General features: G+C 45.9%; 1 protein-coding gene across 2 annotated transcripts in view; it reads right to left on the bottom strand.

Moving 5' to 3' along the window:
• MYRIP (myosin VIIA and Rab interacting protein) overlaps window positions 1–24,814 on the bottom strand; it is a 353,060-nt gene that overhangs the window by 200,421 nt on the left and 127,825 nt on the right. The gene's annotated exons all lie outside the window — the stretch shown is intronic.

Genomic DNA, 24,814 nt, shown 5'->3' with positions numbered 1-24,814 from the left:
GCTGGTTATTAGTTAAAATGTTTCCAAACCCTGAAAGTTCCATAAGCTTTAGCACAAGTGTTTACTCATCCAAAAATTCATACCAGAGGTTTGATATTCATTATTTGCTTTTCTACTATTTAAAATGTATCAGCCATCCAATCAAAGAGTGGAAACAATACCATATGACTTAAGCAACTGACCACAAAATACAAACAACAAAGAGCATATAAAGTGAGCAGCTTGTAAACACTGTATAGGCTGCAAAATAGTCATTGAAATTATTCAGCAAATACTTAAGATCAATGCATACACTAGAAGAAAATCAGGATTCTTTCGTGACCAATTTCCTAAATAAAAATGGCCTACATTTATATAGAATAGTACTATAATGAATAGTTTGGCCACTTCTAATGACTGATCATTATTATTTAGTATGACCAGGATAACATAGGATAATGTCAAAAACTCATATACAGCAGGACATGTTGATTAACATACAGGAAAACAATCATGATTCATTGACTTTAATTTAAATTTACACTTTTTTATTACACCGTTGCTAAAAGAACAGATAAAAATATGTATTTATTAGCACATATGTATTCAGAAATTGGTTTAAGATTCAGTATATAAATCATTGTAAACAAAGCTTGGTATGTTTCTAAAAAGCCCACAGTACTGTGCTATTCATCTTCCTATCTGCCATTTCCACCTCTCAAATTCATAACTCAAAGTGAAAACAGTCCATTTTGTGAAAACCTTACAAACCAATTCTAAAGTTAAAGTCTAAAAGGAATGCAATTACATCAGTGATATAAAGGGTATATTTTCCAAACCTACACAGACCTTGGTATTAAATTGAGTTCTGCATGCATGAGATGTTTTGAATATTTAACACCACGGACCTACTTAGCCACTGGTGGTATTGATCCATCTCGGAGCAGCTGAAAAATACAGTATTGCTTAGTTACGCCAGATAGGCAGATCAAACATAAGAAGGTCTATGCAGTTCCAAAAGAAAGGCTTATTTTATTTAAGAGATTTGTTTTCCAGGAGGAATTATTTATTTCTGTGAATGTCCAGGAGAAATATCACACTTCAAACAGACATGAGACCATCACTTACAGGGACAAGTTAAGGGAATACAGTTTGTTTAGCCTGAATAAATTGGACCAAATTAATTCCTGGGATAACGCCACAAACTCAGTAGTTATGCTAGGGATGAATTTGACTCATTATGTTTAAAGCGTGAGCAGACTGTATTTAAAAAGGGGGAAATATAAAGGGAGGATAACCATTTGTAGTAGTAAAGAGGTAAATTGTGGTTAGTCATTACACTGCCACACAAAGGGAAGGGAGAAAGGAAGCCCCCCACCAAATTGTCTTTTCCAATTTGTGATTCATTTGTAAGAATCTTTAATGTAAAGGAGGCAAAGGTATCCAAAATGTCTACCATCAAATCTAACTCTGCCACAGAAATTTGTTTTAGAAGTGTGTATTTTAGGAAATAGAAATGTATACTTACATTGTCAGACTATAATTAATTCATTCATTCTTCTGATTGAACCAAAAGGCCTTGTTGTGACAGTTTATGTAAAAAAACCTAAGTATTTAACTTCAGTCACTGCTTTGGGTAGTGGATGTTTTCTGGCATGTCACCCTACACAAAAGCCAGTTTAGGAACATTATTTAGCATAATGCTTTTGGTCTAATTCTCTCGATTAAATTTTGATTGACGGTCCCCTTCCTCTTTTCTTTTTTTATACTGTGTAAAAAACATTAATTGTCGCTGCCATGCTTCAATTTGTTTTTAATGTCCTAAAGGAGTTTAGCCAGCTTTATAAAAAAAGAGGTCAGATTTGCAGCTTGACTATTTAATACTAAGATTTATGATCTGTTACAGTAGGTATCTTGGTGCTCTGAAGATATGTACTACAAATCAGATTATACAAATTATAGATACCGGTAATTTGGAAATTGATCAAATACAGTCATAATAACATACTTGTGATGAAAGAGCTAGCGTTAGAGCAGTGGTTCCCAAACTTAAACAACCTGTGAACCCCTTTCACTAAAATGTCAAGTCTCGCAAACCCCCTCCTAAAAATGAATATTTCCAGGGGTTTTCTCCTTTACCAGAGTATAAATTATAAAAGCAGTGATCTTGGAAATATAAAATTTGTTTTTATAACATGCTTATTACACACTATTAATTATTATTTATCATTACGGTATTTTTATTACATTATGAAAACGGCAACACTCTTCCAAGATCTCACTTTTGTAGTTTGTATCACTCTGAATAAGCCTGTTATAAGACAAGGCTCCTATGTTTCATCAAAGAGTATCAGATGTGAAACAGCATGACGGTATTCAAGAAGCCAACTCAAAGAGTTCCTCCTACACAAGCATTCAGGTCTTGAGCAGTCCAGGCAAACAATGCACGTTCCAACAAAGCCTAAACTTGTTCTTCATAATAATTTTAAAAACAATACTAGCTGCCTATTTAATTTTAAAAACAGCAAAAAATATCCACCTCCCTTTCCATTTCTTATAAGGAGTCTTGAAGTTTAAATCTCGTCAGTGTGATAGAAATGCTTGCTTTGATCTGCTTAGCTCTTGGAAGTCCAGGGGCTCTGTGCTCCTGGCCCCGTGCTGCATGGGGTCCCTCGAGACAGCTCTGTCCACCATTAGGGAAATTTTTCCCCAAGAACCCCCTGTAACATTTTGTGAACCTCAGTTTGGGAACCACTGTACTAGAGGTAAGAATGAGACTGGGAGTCAGCACTCCTGGATTTTCTTCCCAATTCTGCCATTTATTTGCTGAGTGACTTTGGACATATCACTAAATTCTCTATGCTTCACTTTACCCATCTGTAAAATAGATACAATAATACAGATCTAAACCCCATAGGTTAGGGGGTATAGGCTAGGAAGACTAATTGTATGCAAAATTGGGATCCTTATATGAAAGATACTAGTTCAAAATTTGTTGCTTCATTTCACCATAAAAGCTATCTAGTTTGCTTTATAGGATCCCCCTCCCATGATGATAGCATCTGAGCAACTGATGCAAATATTAATCTGTTCCATCACCAATACAGTTTGCTGGCAATTAAGTTATCATTACTAAGTAAAATTTTCTGTGTGTGCAGTACTATAATCCTTACTGTTAGGGGTCACCAGCCCGAAAAGGCTGAGAAACACTGCTCTAGCTCAGAGGTTCTCAAGCTATTTACCATTGTGGGCCACACATCTGGGCTGCATCCAATACCAGGGCCGGCTGCAGGCACCAGCCCACTAAGCATCTGCTTGGGGCGGCGCCTGGAGGGGGGCGGCGCGGCGGGTCGCTCCGGCCCGAAAGCAGGGCCGCGACTGGGCTCGCCGCCCTCCCCGCGGCGCTCCGGCCGGTCGGGGAGAGTGGGGCCCCGGCCGGGCTCGCCGCCCTCCCCGCGGCGCTCCGGCCGGTCGGGGAGAGTGGGGCCCCGGCCGGGCTCGCCGCCCTCCCCGCGGCGCTCCGGCCGGTTGGGGAGAGCGGAGAGCCGCGGCGGGCTCGCCGCCCTCCCCCCGGCGCTCCGGCCGGTCGGGGAGAGCGGAGAGCCGCGGCGGGCTCGCCGCCCTCCCCCCGGCGCTCCGGCCGGTCGGGGAGAGCGGAGAGCCCCGGCCGGGCTCTCCGCCCTGCTCCCGGCGCTCTGGCCGGTCGGGGAGAGCGGGGCCCCGGCCGGGCTCGCCGCCCTCCCCGCGGCGCTCCGGCCGGTCGGGGAGAGTGGGGCCCCGGCCGGGCTCGCCGCCCTCCCCGCGGCGCTCCGGCCGGTCGGGGAGAGTGGGGCCCCGGCCGGGCTCGCCGCCCTCCCCGCGGCGCTCCGGCCGGTTGGGGAGAGCGGAGAGCCGCGGCGGGCTCGCCGCCCTCCCCCCGGCGCTCCGGCCGGTCGGGGAGAGCGGAGAGCCGCGGCGGGCTCGCCGCCCTCCCCCCGGCGCTCCGGCCGGTCGGGGAGAGCGGAGAGCCGCGGCGGGCTCGCCGCCCTCCCCCCGGCGCTCCGGCCGGTCGGGGAGAGCGGAGAGCCGCGGCGGGCTCGCCGCCCTCCCCCCGGCGCTCCGGCCGGTCGGGGAGAGCGGAGAGCCGCGGCGGGCTCGCCGCCCTCCCCCCGGCGCTCCGGCCGGTCGGGGACAGCGGAGAGCCGCGGCGGGCTCGCCGCCTTCCCCCCGGCGCTCCGGCCGGTCGGGGAGAGCGGAGAGCCCCGGCCGGGCTCTCCGCCCTGCTCCCGGCGCTCTGGCCGGTCGGGGATTGCGGGCCCGCAGCCGGGCTCGGCGCCCTCCCCTGCTGCAATGGGGGTGGCTGGGGTGGGGGTGGGGGGTGTGTGTGGCCGGTGGCTTTTTTGCCTAGGGCGGCAAAAAAGCCAGAGCTGGCCCTGTCCAATACTACCCTGTATGGGCCTGAGGATGTCACATGGGCCGCAGCTCTGTGCTGATTGGGCCACAGGTTGCTCTAGCTCAATCAGAAGTTCTGAGCTTGATGCAGGAATCACTTGGCCTGGGTTAAACAGATGATCGGACTAGATGATCCCTCCTGACCTTAAAATCTATGAATCGCTGTAAATGTTGAAATCTAGACTGGACAAAGCAATCACGAAGGGAACAATCCTCTAAAGCAATCGTGTAGAGGAATAGACCAAAGTGACCTACTATTTATTTTTCTTCTCTAATCTCTAGAAGCGTGTGATAAGTATGGACTATGCATCAGCCTATATGGCTTCTTCTCTAAACAAATGACTAATAGTGTACACAGCTGAACACATTCACATGTAGTGAAAATAGTGCAAGACACCTGTTACATACTGGGGGCAGCCAGCCCCTACTGCTTGTGTTGCCACGGCTACACTACTTCAGTGCACTAGCTCAATCAGAACTAGCGTGGCTATGTCTCCTCGAGCTTGGAATTACTTCACCAGCTCAAAGAGTAGACACTCCCTAAGTTAAAGGGGAGCAAAGGCTTACAGAAGATGTGTATATGGGGATAGAAAGGAAATGGCGGAGGAGTCAAGAGTCTTTAGAACTTTGTAGAAAACTCTGGGTCTGCCCTATCTTGTTGCTTTGCCTAGACTTTGCTCCCTATGCTGTCCTAGCTAGCCAGACAACAGCTCCTGCTACTGAAAACATGAAGCAAAGGAACCCTACAGGCTCAGAAACCAGAAAGCAAATAAAAAGCGCTCACTATTTATTTATTTATTCAACTTTATGATTTTTCAGGGCTGACTCATGGTGATTGAATGCTTGGGCTTGGCAATACTACTGGTATCTTCCCCTTCATTGTTGAGGTGCTACTCTCACTAAATCACCCTCAAGCTCCAATGCAGCCAAGAGGTTGCATTGTCCAGAATATGGAAACTGTTCAGCTGTTAAAAGTTTACTGAAAATACTTGGGGGGAAAAAGAAGGTGCAGAGGGAAGCAAAGGAGCCTATTAGAGAATGAGGAATCACCAACACCATTTCAGGAATGGAATTACAATGGAGGGCCTGATGACCAGTACTTTGAATTAGCCCATTTCCACTGCTCAGTCATGAAGTAAATAGGACAACAAGGTAGAGAATAAAAGGCAAGCCTGGCACTCTCTCTCACAGCTAACAGGCAAGCTCCAGCAGGGAGAGGCAAACTTGTTCCGAAGATCCAATAACTTTGATGAGTGTTAAAAGGTTTTGAGTCTTATCTAAACCTTACTATACATCACATTATATGCCATAGCCTAGTAATGAGAGTATGTAACCCAGTGTAAATTATTACTGTAGTACAAAACTGGGCAGCAGATCCAAACTTTTTCTAGGTCTTTTATTCCAGTTGTTTTTATTGCTAGAAAAGAACATTGTACAGAAACTTTTTGAAAAGGGAAAAGCCAATATTTTATCTCAGGGGCTTAGATGGCCCCTGTCTTAATTTGGCCCCTGCCTCATGTACGCAGTATTTGAGATGTGGGCGTACCATTGATTTATATAAGGGCAATAATATATTCTCAGTCTTATTCTCTATCCCCTTTTTAATGATTCCTAACATCCTGTTTGCTTTTTTGACTGCCTCTGCACACTGCGTGGACATCTTCAGAGAACTATCCATGATGACTCCAAGATCTTTTTCCTGACTCGTTGTAGCTAAATTACCCCTCCCCCCACATCATATTGTATGTATAGTTGGGGTTATTTTTTCCAATGTGAATTACTTTACATCCTCTAGGAAATCGTCCTGTTCCCTGCGGCTCTTGGTGCAGCTCTGCAAATACCAAAGGATCCTGCATTCTGTGCTTGCAACTCTCATGACAATCATGCAGAGCTGTGCAAGCTCCATGCTTCTGTCAGAGATGGTGGACAGCAACAAATCCTGTGCGGGTTATTGGGATTTTTAAAATAAGCATGAAAAGTATGGGATAGGCATGGCATTATGGGACAGAAAGTTGCATGATGGGAACTTGACCCTGCAGAGCAATCTCCCCTGTGTGGCTCATTTCTGCCCTACTCTGCGTTGCCAAAACTTCCAAAAAGACAATGGCGAGTTACACCCATGGTGCACCTAACTGTGCATTGACACAAGAACTCCTGTTGAGTACGCGCAGCACCGACGCAAGGAGCCAAGTACACACACACACACGCACAAACAATAGACTAACTGCAGTGGCTTTATGCCCAAGTAACTTGTGTCATCAGAAGTTTGTAGTATAGACATGCCCTTAGAAAGGTTTTCCTAATATCTAACCTAAATCTCCCTTGCTGCAAAGCAATGGGCTTAATCTGCAGCAAGACTGAGATTTAAGTTAGAAAGTTTTTCCTAATATCTAACTGTAAGAGTAGTTAAGCTCTGGAATAGGCTTCCAAGGGAGGTTGTGGAATCCCTGACATTGGAGGGTTGTAAGAGCAGGTTGGACAAACTGCTGACAAGGATGGTCTAAGTCAGAGGTTCTCAAACTGTGGTCCACGGACGACCAGCGGTTCGCAAGCTCCATTTAAGTGGTCCGCAGATAGTTCCCTCTAAGGTGCGCATCTGGGCAGCTGCACACGAGAGAATGAAGGGCCACTAATTAGGTGCCTGGACCCTGGAGAAGATGCACATGTAAGGTGATGTGGTGGCCTTGGGGGGAATAAGGGGTAGGTGGGAGGGGGCAGTGGGGTGAGTAGAGGGGGTGGGGAGAATTTGGGACATGCAGGGCTGCGGTGGCCAGAAAAAAAGGTGACTTTCCCCAGCTCCAGGGCTGCAGCTGCCAGGGAGAGATGTCCCTCTTTCCCAGGCTCAGCTCTGTGGCGGGGAAGAGAGGGAGAGACCCCCTTCCTTCCCAGCCCCAGTTTGGGGGCTTCCGTGGCGGGAGAGAGAGGACACATCCATCGCATTAGAAAGGTAAGACTACTGACATTAAAATATGAGTTGTGTGCTTTTATTTGTAGAACAAAAAACATTACTTATTATTACAGTTTTTTTTTTATATAGCACTTTTATCCAAAGCGATTTACAATAGTTAGCTAATGGTACAAACAACATTTGGAAAGATCATTAAGTGTTCTGCCGAGACCCTCAGCAATTTTCAAGTTGTCCGCGGAAAAAAAAGTTTGAGAACCACTGATCTAGGTTTAATTGGTCCTGCCTCAGCACAGCAAGTTGAACTTGATGACTTCTCGAGCACTAATGTACGATTCTAGGAAAATGCAGGAACAAATTCAGCCCTAATGTACTGGAATAAGTGGGGCTGCATGAGGTGCAAATCAGGGCCAAATATGGCTCACAGGGAGCAAGTTACTAATTCCTTGCACGTCATCAGTTCTATTTCCCTATGCAGCTTTCTGAATTAATTGGAAGAGTCCATATGCACTTACCTTCTGTGTACTGAATGATAACAATAGATATGAGCACTACAGTAACTATGCATGCAAACACACACGCAAGCTGGGGGGCACAGAATGTATTCTGAGGAGGCGTGAGAAGACAGAGTGGAGAGTGCTGTCCGCTGGCCACGTGCCCAACTCTGAAGGCAGTGCTGCTGCCAGCAGCAGCGCAAAAGTAAGGGTGGCATAGAATGGTATTGTCACCCTTACTTCTGCACTGCTGCTGGTGGCGATGCTGTCTTCAGAGCTGGCCAGCCGGAGAGCGGGGGATTTTGGAGCCTGTAGATAACAAGTATTTGCCTTTTCTAAGATTAACAGAAGAACAAATATAAATGCCTGGTTCAAGAATATAAAACAAGCATTTACTACGACATTTTGGGGATTGGAAGTACCCTATATGCTACCTCTCCAAAAAGGGCACGTAGAAATCACGCCCAGGGCTGAGTAAATTCATATTATGAGACTGATAAGTACTGTACATTTAACAACAGAAATTATTATGCTAAAACCTTACTGAGATACTGATTTTTTAAAGCATTATCTGCATACAAATGTACCATGGATTCAGGATACAATCTCTCTTTTTTTTTTTAAATCCAACCCAGTGGAAACATTGGATTTTGTTCATTCACACATGCTCCTGATAATGGGAAGTGTAGGTACACCAAAGGCCTTTGTATCTTTTATTAAACATCATAAAATAAATGTAATGAAGGCCAAGTTGTGGAAACTCACTGCTAATCGTTGCTGAACCAATTACACCGCTGATGGGCCCTGTGAATGTTAGCATGCCTAACACGTGCCATCTTCTTAAAAATGCACAACAGGCAATGCAATTGCTAAGGGAGAGAATAGATTCAGCCAGTACCAAGATCAGAAGTGAGCACACATGCCCAACATCAATCCCACGCTAATTGCGCTAGTCTCTAACCTAATCTCATAACAATTTCATGGCCAGGGGAAGCAGTTTCACCAAATGAATGATTCATGCGTTTTCACTTTATAGACACTGTACCAGTTGGGTTGTTTTCCAGCTAGTACAGCCATCAGATTAGTGTTTATAATCAACTGGAAATGAGTGACATGTCAGACTGTAATTAGATGATAATGAATAATATATTGATATTATTTTAAATTCCTTCTTCCTATGTAAACTTGTAAATTGTTAAAGAGACATATTTAGCCCCATTTTTGCTGTCCTGTTGTATTAGAACAGGGGTTCTCAAACTTTGTTGTGTCTGTAGTAGTTTATGCATCCCCTCCTGCCATACAAATACATTTACTGATTAAAAAAATAAAAAATCAACATGCAACTCTCACTAAATATTAAAAACAGTAAAGCATTAATTCAAACAGAGCCATTTAAGTATATAGTACATAGCTCTCCGGCTGGCCAGCTCTTAAGACAGCATCGCCACCAGCAGCAGCGCAGAAGTAAGGGTAACAATACCATACCATGCCACCCTTACTTTTACGCTGCTGCTGGCAGCAGTGCTGCCTTCAGAGTTGGGCACGTGGCCAGCGGCCAGCACTCTCCACTCTGTCTTCTCACACCTCCCCAGAATACATTCTGTGCCCCCCAGTTTGCATGAGCAGCACATTTGACTAATGGGTTTTGAATACGTGTAAGTTGATACACATAGAAGAAACAGGAAGTAAATTATAAAGCTATTCTTTGGGGGTTCTCATGAGATCAGAGCAAAGCTTGAGTAGTTAATGTAATCACTAGGATTTGAAGCAGAAATCATTGCCCTGTCATTCAAATTTTGCCAGATTATTTTGTATATGTAGAACATGTTCTGTGTTTTTCAAGTATATATTTTATGTATCCCCTTCTACTCCCCTCTTGAAAATCCTATCATGTATAAAGTTGTATACAGGCGAGTCTCATCTTATGCTGGGGTTACATTCCGCTGTCAGCACGTAAAGCGAAAATCGCGTATAGTCAAAATTACATTGAGTGTAATGGCAGGCGGAATCGCTCTCACTACAGGTACAATATTTAAATTGTTATTTTTCTCTTTTTTGTTGTTTTTGTTTTGCCGACTGCGCAAAGATGAATTCGCGCATGTTAAATGTGCGTAAAATGAGACTCGCCTGTACTCTAATTTTTGATGAATGACATATTATTTGTTAGCTTCCCTGACTTAAAGCAAAAAGAAAAAAAGGTATAGCGGCTTTATTTTTAATATTATAAAATTACTCTAGTAATCTAGCAATAGATTATTCAGAAAATTATGGAACAACATGTGAAAGTTTAAAGTCTCCAAGCAATGTAGTCTTTTCAGATTTAGAGACTCATGGCAAAAATTTCAAAAAATGGACTGTTTAATTTCCCTTAAGTAAATGAGTTTCTCGTTTTAAAAAACAAAAACATTCCCCAAAAAATTCATCTGTACCACCTTAACAGTAAGACCCCAATTCTACAAAGATTTACACACATGCTTAACTTCACATGCTGAGTAATCCCATTTAAGTCAAAGTCTTTGCATGATTGAGACCCAAGTAATTAAATGTTGTGAACCTAGTTTAAGATGTTCATGTTTATACAACTAGGACACAGCCTTAATATGGAGTCACTATTAGCATCTCCATAATTAAAACACCTTGGGATTGTCTTTTTTTTTTTAAATGTACTAATGTATTTTCATTCAGATGCTATATCATTTAAAATTTTTCCCTTTTTAAAAAGTAGCAATTCCTGACATTAAAATCCCTATAAATTGTAAGTTTTTATTTATAAAATACTTATTTTATCCATATTACATTTCCATCCCATAAAACAGATATATATTGTACAATATACTGTCCCATTAAAAATTCAAAAGACCTAGCAGCATAGCACCATTGCAGTTTTAATACCCTAATTAAATCCCTCTCTAGGACTTGTTTTCCTTTTTACTTTTTATATTACTTGTCTCTATCTCTCTATCTGTAATGTAACCCATCCATTTTTCAACCTGAAATATGTTCTTCACTTTCCACTTTTTTTGCCTTCATAGTATCCTTCTATAACTTGCATGTTATCTTTTCCTTTGCATTATTCTATTACATCCTATTAGCATTCCACTTTTCTTTGACTGACCCTTGGATATCTACCTATTTCCAGCAGATTTGCTTGATTTTCTGCCTCTCTACAACCTAAGCCATAAAGGGTTAAATTCTCTGCTAAGCAAGTACAACTCCAATGAAATCAATTGCAGTTGCGCCTGTTTACACCAGCTGTTTATTTGACCCCAGTTACCAGTCTGTGTAGCTCAGAATCTAAGCATACATTTTCCTGTCCTTATGCTATTATTCTTTATAGCAACATCCAAAGCATAGTTCTAAAGAAGTTGCTCAGAACTATTATTTCTATATAGTCGCTTCTACATATTACTGCTCCTGTGCTCACTAGGTTTTCTCATATTTTTAATACTGGGGGGTGGGAGGGGGAGTGAGGTTTCTATGTTGGGTTCAGCTAGATTTGCAGACTGACAACTGTGTTTTCTCCTTCACAAATTAATTAATTGTGTTTACAATCAGTACCAGAACTTCATTTTAAAAGTCTCTCTCTATATGTTGTCAATGCCCCAGGGCTACCTGTAGCTCTGTTGTCCCCTTTCTGGTCTCTCTGAGTGCACTCTCTCAGGTGTCAAATCTCGTGCCTTTAGCTCTCCTGGATTAGAGTTCGGCAATTCTCCCACTCTTACTACCCTATGTGTCAACTGTGCTTCCCCTGCGGGTCCAACTGGGTTTGGCACCTGCAGTTCTTCAGGAATCTGTGACCACTGGTGAATATGACTCAGCAGCCTCCTTAAAACCACATGATTGTTTATTTTAACAGTGGGAACAAAGCATTTAGTGAAAAGGGATATTAAAACAATAAAAAGCCTATACAGGCTTCCCAACCCTTGCTGATAGCCGAGGCAGGCCTAACTTCCTCAGACACTCCAGTGGATACTTGTCTCTGTTGGAACAGCTCCCCAACAACTGTCCCTTCTCTGGACAGAGTCTTTTTAATTGCTATAATCCTTCTGCTTCCCAGCATTGGCCCAGCATGGCAAAATACGTTTTGTAACTTGGCTGGAGCCAGGAAGTAGAATTGTCACACCTAATAGCTTGGGTACGGTCTCTTGATGCCCCCTTATCTGGAGCCACTGTTTCCCCTTCTGCTTGCTTTCCCAACAGCTCTGTTGATTTAACCCAATATAGTCACACAGTAAACATCCCAAAAACCAGGTCAATATACAGTAGTCATAAATTATTACTGAGCAGCTCCAAATTCACCACATGTGTGTAAAAATGACAAATGTATTGCTGCCAAACAGACTCTTTTCGTTAGGATTTTCTCACACTTTTCAATCTCTTTCATCTTATACTGCGTCAGAACATTGTATCATTTATGTCTCAAAAAACATCTGACCACTACTTTAAATAAAGTATCTGTAATACTGATGTGCGTAAATACCCACAGCCCAGAATAATGTGATGCAACCCACCATAACATAATTACTTTACTGTCTTTCAGAAATAAGAAGACAGATGCTGTTATGCATCAGCAAACCAAGAGCAATGCCAAAAAGTAAGTTAGAAAAAAATTACACAGATCTGCATAATCTAGGTGCTTTATGGCCCTCCTCTCTGCAGGAATTCACGCCAGAACATAGCCTGAGAATCTGCAGAGGGGTCTGTGGTTAAGCCAGAGAAGCTGCACACCTAACAACCACCAGCTCAAAATTTTGAACCAGATTTTGAATATCCCTGCTTGGATGCGGAATTTTGGTTCAGCTGATTAAAATCTGAATACACTAAAATTGTTGGGGTGTTTGGTATTGGTTCAGACCCATCTCTAATGCCTAGATTAATGTTTTTATTTAAATGTGGAATAAAAGTTATACCAGCAGATATGAGAGGCATGGCAGATAAAGATTTTGAGATATATATATATATGAGAGAGAGAGAGAGAGAGAGAGAATGAATGCATGCATGCATGCATGCACACACATAGTTAGGGAAGAAAAAATGTGTTTAGAAACCCTCTGCCAGTGCAGATTTGTGTTATTATCCATTTCATTATCAATAAACAGTTGTTACTTTCCTCATGTTGGCATGTGGAAGTCCAGCATATCCCCCTTGACCCATCACACAGACCGTGCAGTTAGGTAAGTAGTACAGCTTGCTGAGGAAGCAGCTTTTACGGCATCAGAAGCAGGCACCATCAGAGGATTGCACTGAGGCAGGTCAGCACTGCAGTATGCACTGACAAAAGCAGTTTTATTATTGTTTGTGACAAACAAGGAGTAACATTGTCGTACGGCAGCCTCGCCTGGAGCGCCCCCTTTCGACAGGCTGCAGTGCGACAATTGTGCCTACCCTCCATTTCCCTCCTTTTCAGTCCCCACAAATAATCCACAGTATATTACTAAGAATAAATAAATATAGCCCTTGTGGGAAGATACAAATACAGTCTTTCTGTGATCCATTTATTTAAAAAAATCTTGTTCACACAAATCATAACGGAAGTCTTTCTATCATTGTCCAGAATTCCCCCAGCATAGTCCAAACAGTACATGCAACATATAGCCCCGGAGTCCCTCACCATACCCTGGCATCCTTCACCACATCCCGGCTCTCCAGTGTAATCCTCTCCTGTCCTTGTACCAGGAAAACCACACTAGCCATTCCAGCTGGAGTGCAACTCCACTCTTCCCAGCAAAACCCCTCGCAGCTTCTCTCCTGGGAGCCTCCTTGCAAGGGGAGCACCCCTAACTCCCCCGGACCCCCTCAAGGTTCCTCTGGGTCCAGCTCTCTGGCCCTGAAATTGTCAGCGGTTAAGCTCCTCTGCTGCTCCCCTGCCTTCAATCCTTGGCTCCAGCTTAGAACCAGCAGGCAACTCCCTCAGTGGCTGCTTCTCCTGCCTTCAGCCCTCTCCTGCCCTCTGGCACGATGAAGTCAGCCAAAAAAACCCTCTTGCTGCTCTCCTTTCCTTCAGTCTTTCCCCAGGAAACACCTTCTGCTTCCTTCTGGGACCTTCCACAGACTCCTGGTCCCTGCCAGCTCTCACCTGCTCACTGAGGCCTGGTCTACACTAGGCGTTTATGTCGAATTTAGCACCGTTACATCGAATTAACTCTGCACCCGTCCACACCACGAAGCTATTTAGTTCGACATAGAGGTCTCTTAAATTCAACTTCTGTACTCCTCCCCAACGAGGGGAGTAGCGCTAAATTCGACATGGCCATGTCGAATTAGGCTAGGTGTGGATGGAAATCGACGGTAATAGCTCCGGGAGCTATCCCACAGTGCACCACTCTGTTGACGCTCTGGACAGCAGTCCGAGCTCGGATGCTCTGACCAGCCACACAGGAAAAGCCCTGGGAAAATTTGAATTCCTTTTCCTGTCTGGGCAGTTTGAATCTCATTTCCTGTTTGGACATCGTGGCGAGCTCAGCAGCACTGGCAACGATGCAGAGCTCTCCAGCAGAGATGGCCATGCAATCTCAGAATAGAAAGAGGGCCCCAGCATGGACTGATCGGGAAGTCTTGGATCTGATCGCTGTGTGGGGCGATGAGTCCGTGCTTTCCGAGCTGCGATCGAAAAGACGGAATGCAATGATCTACGAGAAGATCTCTAAAGCCATGGCAGAGAGAGGATACAGCCGGGATGCAACGCAGTGCCGCGTGAAAATCAAGGAGCTGAGACAAGGCTACCAGAAGACCAAAGAGGCAAACGGACGCTCCGGATCCCAGCCCCACACATCCCGTTTCTACGAGGCACTGCATTCCATCCTAGGTGCGGCCGCCACCACTACCCTACCACTGACCGTGGACTCTGAGGATGGGATATTGTCGACGGCCGGTTCCTCGGACATGTTAGCGGACGGGGAAGATGAGGAAGGAGATGAGGAGGACGAGGCAGTCGACAGCGCTTACAACGCTGATTTCCCCGACAGCCAGGATCTCTTCATCACCCTTACAGAGATCCCCTACCAACCGTCCCCAGGCGTTAACCCGGACACAGAATCAGGGGAAGGATCAGTCAGTAAGTGTTTTAAACATGTAAACATTTATTTTTAACAGAACAGGAATATTAACAATATTAACAATGGCTTTTTCATGATTACTTTGCCCTAGGCGCTTCACGTTTCAGTCCTTGGCAGTGCAACTACTGAAAAAAAATCTAACAACGTCCGGTTTAGCATGATTGTTTTGCACTAGGCGCTCTACTGTTTAGTCCCTGCCAGTGCAGCTACAGTAAAATCCGGTCTATATATCCAGGGATAGAGCAGAAATCCTCCTGGGACATCTCCACGAAGCTCTCCTGGAGGTAGTTGGAAAGCCTTTGCATCAGGTTCCTGGGGAGAGCGGCCTTATTGGGTCCTCCGTGGTAGGAAACGTTTCCGCGCCAGGAGACAAGCAAGTACTCGGGGATCATAGCCTTGCAGAGCATGGCGGCATACGGCCCTGGTCTTTGCAGGCTTTCCCGAAGCATCCGTTCTTTCTCCGTCTCTGAAATCCTCATCAGAGTGATGTCGCTCATGGTGACCTGCTTTGAATTAGGTAGGGGAATGTTAGTATTGGGACTGCTTGCCTGTTCCTTTACAGAACTGTAACTGGCGGTTTAGAGCCACGCGGTGGAGGCGGGAGAGGAGCAGCATACAGGGATCTTTCCCTGGGACAGCCGCGAGGGGGTGGGACAGGGGCAGAGTTCATGCTTGCCGGATTGCTGGCAGCAGGGACTGGCATTGCTTTGAACGTGAAAGGAGGCCAGTGCTATTATTAAAGTTTTAAGCAGCCACAAGTCTACGGCTTACCATGTCAGCCTGTTACCCAAATTCCGCTGTCCTGTCCCGCTTGTCTGATCTGCACTGCAAGACCCCAGGCACTGAATGTGAAGGCCGAAAATTCGACCTTGTCCTGAGTGCGCATGTGATAGGTGCTGTGCATGGTCTTGTTCACAGAGAAAGACTATGTTCTTTGTTCACCCAAAAATTTATCTTTCTGAGGAATTCACTCCCTTTTTCCCATCCCACAGCTGCGACTGTCTCCCGAAATACCCTGGCATCACAGTCCCAGAGGCTAGCGCAGATTAGGCGTAGGAAGAAGAGGACACGGGAGGACATGTTCTCGGAACTTATGGGCTGCTCCCGAGCCCAGGCAGCCCAGCAGACCCAGTGGAGGGAGAACTTGTCCCAAATGCACCGATCACACATGGAACGGGAGGAGAGGTGGCGGCAGGAAGACCAGCAAGCGACTCAAACGCTGCTTGGACTAATGAGGGAGCAAACGGACACGCTCCGGCGCCTTGTGGATGTTCTGCAGGACCGGAGGCAGGAGGACAGAGCCCCGCTGCAGTCTCTCTCTAACTGCCCTCCCCCGCCACAAAGTCCCATACCCCCCTCACCCAAAGTCCCAAGAAGGAGGGGCGGCAGAGTCCGTGAAAACTCTCACTCCACCCCTGCAGACTGCTCAAGTACCAGAAGGCTCTCATTCCCCAAAATTTGATAAGTCCTTTCCTTCCCGCCTCACCCAAGCCCCCGTCCCAGTTTCATCCCCCAGTTTCATGTGTAGTTGCTAATAAAAAATACGTTTCTGTTAATTACTGTTTCCATCATGTTCTTTTAGAGGAGAGTCTGTTTGAAGGGGGGGAAGGGGGTTGGTAATTGGACAGGACAGTCACCTTTACCAGGGTACAGACGCGGGGGCAGGTTCAGCAGCAGGGCACACACACATTGCATTCACTAGTTACCCTGGTCAGTCTGGGAGGTGGTTTTCATGTTCTGTGGTGGGGGGGGCAGGGGGGGGGGGTTTGGCTATGTGACTTTGTGGCGGGGGAGGGCGGTTAGAGATCTTATGCAGCGGTCCTTATCCTGGATCACAGAGCCACGCAGCAGGGGATCTGTAACCGTCCTCCCCCTGCCACAAAGTCACATAGTCCCCACACACAGAGTTCCGAACAGGAGGGGTGGCAGGCTCCGTTGAAACAACCAGTCCACCAGTGCGGAGCCTGTCATTCCTGGAGTTTAGAAGCGTCCTTTGCATCACTACACTACACCCGCTCCCCACCACAGTCTGCGTCCCAGGTTCAAAACTTTCCCGCGAAAACAGTAATAAAGAAAACTGTGTTCATTAACAAATTTCAAGTGATTTTATTTTTAAACGTGTGTTGGAAGGGGGGGAACGGGGTATGTAACTGGAGAGGATAGTGAACTTTTACTGGGTAAAGAAACAGGGGCAGGTTCAGCTTCTCTGTAAACAAACTTAATAGTCACAAGTTACCCTGCTCACTCAGGAACCTAGCTTTCAAAGCCTCCCGGATGCACAGCGCGTCCCGCTGGGCTCTTCTAATCGCCCGGCTGTCTGGCTGGGCGTAATCAGCAGCCAGGCTATTTGCCTCAACCTCCCACCCCGCCATAAAGGTCTCCCCCTTGCTCTCACAGAGATTGTGGAGCACACAGCAAGCTGCAATAACAATGGGGATATTGGTTTCGCTGAGATCAGAGCGAGTCAGTAAGGTTCTCCATCTCCCCTTGAGACGTCCAAAAGCACACTCCACCATCTGCACTTGCTCAGCCGGTAGTTGAAGAGTTCTTTTTCAGTGTCCAGGGGCGCCTGTATAGGGCTTCATGAGCCAGGGCATTAGCGGGTAGGCTGGGTCCCCGAGGATGACTATAGGCATCTCCACATCCCCAAGAGTTATTTTGTGGTCCGGGAAGTAAATACCTTCCTGCAGCCGTCTAAACAGACCAGAGTTCCTGAAAACACGAGCATCATGAACCTTGCCCGGCCATCCGACGTTGATGTTTGTAAAACGTCCCCTATGGTCCACCAGTGCTTGCAGCACCATTGAAAAGTAGCCCTTTCGGTTAATGTACTGGCTGGCCTGGTGGTCCGGTCCCAGGATAGGGATGTGAGTTCCATCTATAGCCCCACCGCAGTTTGGGAATCCCATCGTGGCGAAGCCATCTATGATGACCTCCACGTTTCCCAGGGTCACTACCTTTGAGAGCAGTAGCTCAACGATTGCGTTGGCTACTTGCATCACAACAACCCCCACGGTAGATTTGCCCACGCCAAAGTGGTTCGCGACTGACCGGTAGCTGTCCGGCGTTGCAAGCTTCCAGAGGGCTATGGCCACTCGCTTCTGGACAGTCAGGGCTGCTCGCATCCGGGTGTCCTTGCGCTTCAGGGCAGGGGACAGCAACTCACAAAGTTCAAGGAAAGTTCCCTTACTCATGTGAAAGTTTCGCAGCCACTGTGATTCATCCCAGACCTGCAGCACTATGCGGTCCCACCAGTCCGTGCTTGTTTCCCGGGCCCAGAATCGCCGTTCCACAACATCAACATGACCCATTGCCACCATGATGTCCTCGGCGCGGGGTCCCGTGCTTTGTGACAGGTCTGTGCCACTCTCAGACTTCAGGTCCTCACCGCGCTGCCGTAGCCTCCTCGCCCGATTTCTCAGCATCTGCCTCTGGGAAAGGTGGATGATAAGCTGCGAGGTGTTGACAACGGCCATAACTGCAGCGATGGTCGCAGCGGGCTCCATGCTCGCAGTGCTGTGGCGTTCGGGCTGTCACTGACCAGAAAAGTGCGCGAACTGATTTCCCGCCGGCGCTTTCAGGGAGGGAGGGCAGTGGTGACGGTTGGATGACGACAGTTACCCAAAACCACCCTCGACACATTTTTTGCCCCAGAAGGCATTGGGGGCTCGACCCAGAATTCCAATGGGAGCGGGGACTGCGGGAACTGTGGGATAGCTGCCCACAGTGCACCGCTTCCAATGTCGACGCTTGCCCCGTTAGTGTGGACTCACAAAGTCGTATTACTGTCCTTAGTGTGGACACACACGTTCGACTTTGTAATATCGATTCCACATATTCGATTTAAGTAAAATCGAACTACTCTCGTAGTGTAGACATACCCTGAGATTCCCCCACTCACTCACTGGGTGTCTCTGCTTTCTAGGACCCAGGGGATAGCCCTCAGGTGATATCCTGACCACTCAACTGGCCAAATGGGAGCACCTGCTCTGGCAAGGGGAGCTGGACCTACTTCATTTACTGGGGCCAGACACCATGTGATAAATATATATAAAGAATGAAGTTTCCTCCAAATCATTTTGTAATTCTGTGCTCAAATGTAGAGCCGGCCACATTCCCTACCAGTGCTAGCACACTCTTGTGCAGCTGAGGAACCTAACGAGCAGAATAGATTCGGAATTTTTCAATGAAAGTTGTTTTTTTTCCCCTCCCCCCGAAAATGATGATTTGTCAAAATTGAAACTTTTCATGAGAATGCATCTGGCTTGACAAAAAACTTTGCTGGGAAAGGTTTCTCAGGTCCAGCATGGAATGGCGGGTCAAAACCAGAGAGAGACCATCAATGTCCTGGTGGGTAGGTCACACTCTTGTGTGGTGGGAGACCTGGGTTCAAGTCCCTGCTCCAAATCAGGCAGTGAGAGAGAATGCTTATGGTCCAGGGGTTACTCGCCTGTGATGTAGCCTAGTCTGGTATAAGCCCCTGCACCAACGAATAGTTAATTACTTATACAAAGTTGAATAGCTCCAACAGGTGAGATTGAGAGAGCCCACCACCGCCCCAGAACAGCTAACATGGTAGTCAAGGCACTCTTCTGGAATGGGGGAGAACTGGCTTCAAATACGTGCTTCAAATCAGGCAGAGCAGAAAACTTGAACCCGTCTCCTATATCCTCGGCGAGTGCATTAACCACCAGGCTGTTGGCTACTCTGGGGTCTCTCTCTCTTTTCTTCAAAAACTTTGAAAGTTCTCGGTTTTATCCTGATGTGGAACAGGAAAAAAAAAATTCGGACATCTCAAAAATATTTGTGGGACATGAACAACATTTTTTGCCCAGCTCTAACAATAAGGTCACTCAATGTCAGGGAATGCAGTGAACTGTATTCCATCCTGCATTCTGAATTTCCATTCTATCAAAGCAATAACTTGGTTTGGCCCTCCAAACTCTCCCATCCTCTTGAGATTACATCCACATCCCTGCAACACATTCCCGGTTCCCTACAAAGTTTCCAACAGCTTAGCGAGTTCCATGCTGCCCAAAATGCTTCTGCAGAATAATAATAATGCCTGTATAATTACAATGGCCAACATTAAAACTTCCACATTTGTCAAGAGATACCACACACTTTCCACAGTCCTTTCATTTAAAAATATAGGGGAAAAGGGTGTCAGCTGCCTTTTTTTAACAGCAACAATTGTACTTGCTTAACTTGCCTTTGAATTTGCTGTAAAACACTATACATATGAAATGCAAACCATTTTATAACAAAACCCAAAGAAAATACATAACGTTACCATACTGTAGAAATCTACTTACGGCTAAGGAAGATTCAATTTCCAGGCTTCTGCATCACTGCACCGACTTTTGTAGCATGTTTACCAGTTATATTAAATATATTTTAGTAGCACTCATAAAAACTCTGGTATTCCAACAATAAATCTGAGTACAGTTCAAAAAAGATTTCTACATGTTTAATGCCACCCCTTACTTTCCCTTGCCACTTGGTTTATTTCACACAGAAAGGATAATTTGTTTCTTATTTTTGAATGTTCAGTTTTGGCTTGTAACATTTATACCTTTTGCTCTGCTGAATGAGCAGCCTAAAATAAGAAAATATGTATATTAAGTGTTCAACCAAATACAGAAGAAGAAGGTTTTAAGTCCTCAATTTAAAGCAAGAGGTTTATTTCCTAGATTCATGTTTTTTTATGGGTAGTAGGTCTTTGAGCATTTGCTAAATGGCTCCCATGGGGCGATCTCCACTGGGGTTGGGAAAAGAAAGAGAAAGAAAAGAAAGGGAAGACCAGAAATGGAGTTGTTTTCTTTCCTAAATTAGATTTCACTACTTTTCAAGGGTTGTGGAAATGTTATGGCTTTGCCTTTACCTTTACAAAATTCCTAAAAATCACTATTACACAACCAGAATTATTGCCAATATGAACATTCTGGTTATTAATTACAAGATTTTCTTTACCTTACATAAAGCTAGAAATAAAAACGAGCCTAAAACCTTACTGTTAAGATTACACATTTCTGGCAGAACTCTAAAAATTGTATTACAAGATAGTCAGCATCAAACACCAAAAAAATCTGCAAATAAAAATAACTATTATCAGATTAGCCTGGGCTTTAACATCACACTGATAAAAACTGACCATATTTGGTGATTTTTCAGACTGTAATTACAGAACTTCTAGTGCCAGGTTCTCTATTCTGTTTACACTGATTTTGCATCAATGTACCTACCATAACTACACTGAACTCTCATTGAAGTTATATCAGTTTGAAATGGTACAGAAAATCAGGTCAGTAGTGTCCAAAGATATCTAATAATAAACTCATGCAAATTAGGATCCATTCATGGCGTTACACCACATTACATTTAACTAAATTCATCCAGAATGTGTTTTCGAATGAGATGGGTGTTCAGTACATTAAACTTCAGATATCGTTAAGAGGCAAATTTTCAAAGCCATGCACATGTTTTATGCATGCACCTCCCAGTGATTTTGAAGGAAGGCTGAAACTCCTAATCTGAATCTACATTTCTGTGTGCCTTAAAAAAAGGAAGTATATGTGTAAGGGGACTGTTGCCCCCTTACTAACATTCAGTGGGGGTGTTTTGATTGGCTTGCTCCCAGTACTAAAAGGGGAAGGGTCGATGGCAAATCAGGAGCCTGAGACTGACAGTCCCCAGGAACAATGGGGAGAGGCCAATGCTCCAGATCAACCTGATTGACAGGGCAGCCAGGCTAATCAGAGGGTCAGGAGGCCAGGGAGGTCCCGTCCTCCGTGTGAGCTGGAATTGCCTGGGTCGGACAGAGCACAGCTAAGGAGAGAGCAGGGGCCTGAGCTAAGTTGCTGGGAGCAGAGCTGCAGCTCCAAAGACAGAGCACAGCTAAGGAGAGAGCAGGGGCCTGAGCTAAGTTGCTGGGAGCAGAGCTGCAGCCCCAAAGCCAGAGCACAGCTAAGGAGAGAGCAGGGGCCTGAGCTAAGTTGCTGGGAGCAGAGCTGCAGCCCCAAAGCCAGAGCACAGCTAAGGAGAGAGCAGGGGCCTGAGCTAAGTTGCTGGGAGCAGAGCTGCAGCCCCAAAGCCAGAGCACAGCCAGGAGAGAGCAGGGGCCTGAGCTAAGTTGCTGGGAGCAGAGCTGCAGCCCCAAAGCCAGAGCACAGCCAGGAGAGAGCAGGGGCCTGAGCTAAGTTGCTGGGAGCAGAGCTGCAGCCCCAAAGCCAGAGCACAGCCAGGAGAGAGCAGGGGCCTGAGCTAAGTTGCTGGGAGCAGAGCTGCAGCCCCAAAGCAGAGTTACAGAAGCAGCCTGCAGAGCAGACCTGCCCTGGGGGCAGAGCTGTAGCAACCAGAGCCAGAGGGGCCAGAGAAGCAGCCCAGGGAGCTGGAGGCAGAGCAGCAGCAGCAGCCGTGCTGAGGCAGAGTGGAGCTGGAGCTGGGGCTGGAGCAGTCCGGAGCTGGGTGCGGTGAGCAGCTGGGGAGAGTGAGGGGGACCCTGGCAGTGGGCCCAGCACAGGGAGATACCTCAGCCAAGAGGCCTTGCAGGCCAGACTTGGAGGGGGATCGTAACCCTGACAGGGCGGGGGCGACGCTGGGAAGAAGGGTCCTGCCACCTAGAGCCTGAGAGCGTGTGGCCACCGCCAGAGCAAGTGTCCAACCCACAGCGTCTCTGCAGCACAGCCAGGGCCTGAGAAGGAGGCCCGGGACCTACAAGGAACAGACTGTGAACTGCCCTGACGTTCCAGAGACACTGCTTGTGATATTCCCTGCCTCAGAGCAGGGTGATGTGTTTTCCTTTAACCTTTTCCATTTTTCCTTATTCTTTTTTAAAAGTAATTGTTAATTAAACAACTTGTATTTGCTTTAAATTGTATAAAATGATCAGTGGGTCAGGGAGGTGCCCAGTGCAAAGAGAGTACCCCGGAGTGGGGACACCCTAGCCCCTGTCCTAGGTGACCACAGCAGGGTTGGGGGTCAAGCCCCCCAGGAATCCTGGGCCCAGCCTTGTCGGGGTTTATGAGGACTCTGCCAGACAGGAGAGTGGAAGGGGAGTCCTCAAGGGCAGGGAGGCCTCTGGGTAAAGGAAGTGGGAGCGAGGACTCGGATCCTTTCGCTAGCCCACTTCACCGGGGTAGTGCAGAAGCCAGGAAAGTTCCCCACAATAGCGGGACCATTCCCCCGCTTACATATGCATCAGGATGGTGCATCTCCATTATTGTTGGCAGGATATATGTAGAAATATACAAGCTTCTGCTTGTAATGAATCCATGGCTGCATATACAGAATAGTTAACCTAGCCACAGATGCTTGGACCTGCTGCTCCAAACACACCTGTCTTCAACCACTTTTGCTAAAGGAGAAATTCCACTAGCAATAGTAACAGGGCTTATCGCCTCTTTGTAGACGAGCCACTATATAGCGAGATTTATCATGAGCACTTAGTTTATATATTATTTGTGCATTTCAGCTGTAGCAGGCACCATAATCTGTACAGAAAGGGAATATACGTAGTATTAGCACTAACTGGGACTGATTGTTCCCTCAGATCCACACAAGAAAGATCCTCTGCATGCATCGTCCCTTCCCTACTGGAGAAGAAAGTCAGGGGGTCTCAACTACCTACATGGGAGTATCCGTCCTCCCCTTGGCATTGTACGGACTCCACAGAGGCTCTTTTGAGTCCAGGAATACACAAATAGGAAGAGGCAAGTGGTAGGTGGCCTGCAGCGAGCATGGCCAGTTGTGCATTATTCTTCTCTGAACCCAGCTGAATTTTCAATAAAAAATTGCTATAGCCCTTTCTGTGATGGAGATCCCTTTTGGGGATAGCCTCTGGTGTAGCCACCAGCAGGGCAGTCTTTGTCAGTGAGACTCTGTTGGAACCATGCTTCCAAGGAGCAAGGAAGGAGCCTCAGTGCACAGAGTTTGTGGTCCAGCTCTGCATCCTCTTCTAAGGAAATGGTGAATTCCCCTCCCCAACACAACATTTGGAGGTAATTCTCCACCAAGGAAAACTTCAGAGATTCCCTATGCCTGTTCCTTTCCCTGCTGTCATTTGCAAGGATTACTAACTAATATGATACGCACACACTTAGGAAAGCTGCATAAAAGTGACAGTACAGTTGAAGCATTCAGACCAAAAATCTTTATTTAACTTGCCAAATTCATAGGTCTTCACATTATCAGCACTTGTCTTGTCAGATCCCCTTACACCTCATTACTATATATTCCTTTCATATAAAATGTTAGTAAGCAATTAAAATAGCAGAAACATTTCTATAATAAAAGGATTTAGATTTAGGTTAATGAAGTTAATGCTAGTGTTGGGGGTTTGAAGCTCTGAAATACTGTATTTAGATGGAATGAGTCTTGGGTCTTCTGCTTAAGTACTTGTGCTACTATAGCAATACAGCAGACACTTTCACCACCTTAAAGAGACTATGCTGAATGAAAATGTAGATATTTTCCTGTTCCTTTGCAGAGTTTTGTCTGGTTTGTAATATATATGACATTACATTGTTATCAGAAAGTGTAACTGTTGTTAGTGTTAATATTGTTAATGTAATGTAAATACAGTGGACAGAGCACTGGATTGGGACTCAGGAGATCTGGGTTCTGTTCCTAGCTTGGCCGATGGCCTGCTGGGTGACCTTGGGAAAGCCACTTCATCTTCCCGTGTCTCAGTCTGTGCATCTGTAAAATGAGGATAAAGATACTAATCTCCTTTATAAAGTGCTTTGAAATCTATGGCTGAAAAGTGCTATGTAAAAGTTAGGTACACCGCTACCTCGATATAACGCCACCCGATATAACACGAATTTGGATATAACACGGTAAAGCAGTGCTCGGGGGGGGGGGGGCTGCGCACTCCGGTGGATCAAAGCAAGTTCAATATAACACAGTAAGATTTTTTGGCTCCCGAGGACAGTGTTATGTCGAGGTAA

This window comes from Emys orbicularis, chromosome 2 (assembly GCF_028017835.1).
Source record: "Emys orbicularis isolate rEmyOrb1 chromosome 2, rEmyOrb1.hap1, whole genome shotgun sequence".
Classification (NCBI taxonomy): domain Eukaryota; kingdom Metazoa; phylum Chordata; order Testudines; family Emydidae; genus Emys; species Emys orbicularis.
The sequence above is the reverse complement of the archived record's forward strand: the minus strand, read 5'-3'. Positions and strand labels throughout refer to the sequence as shown.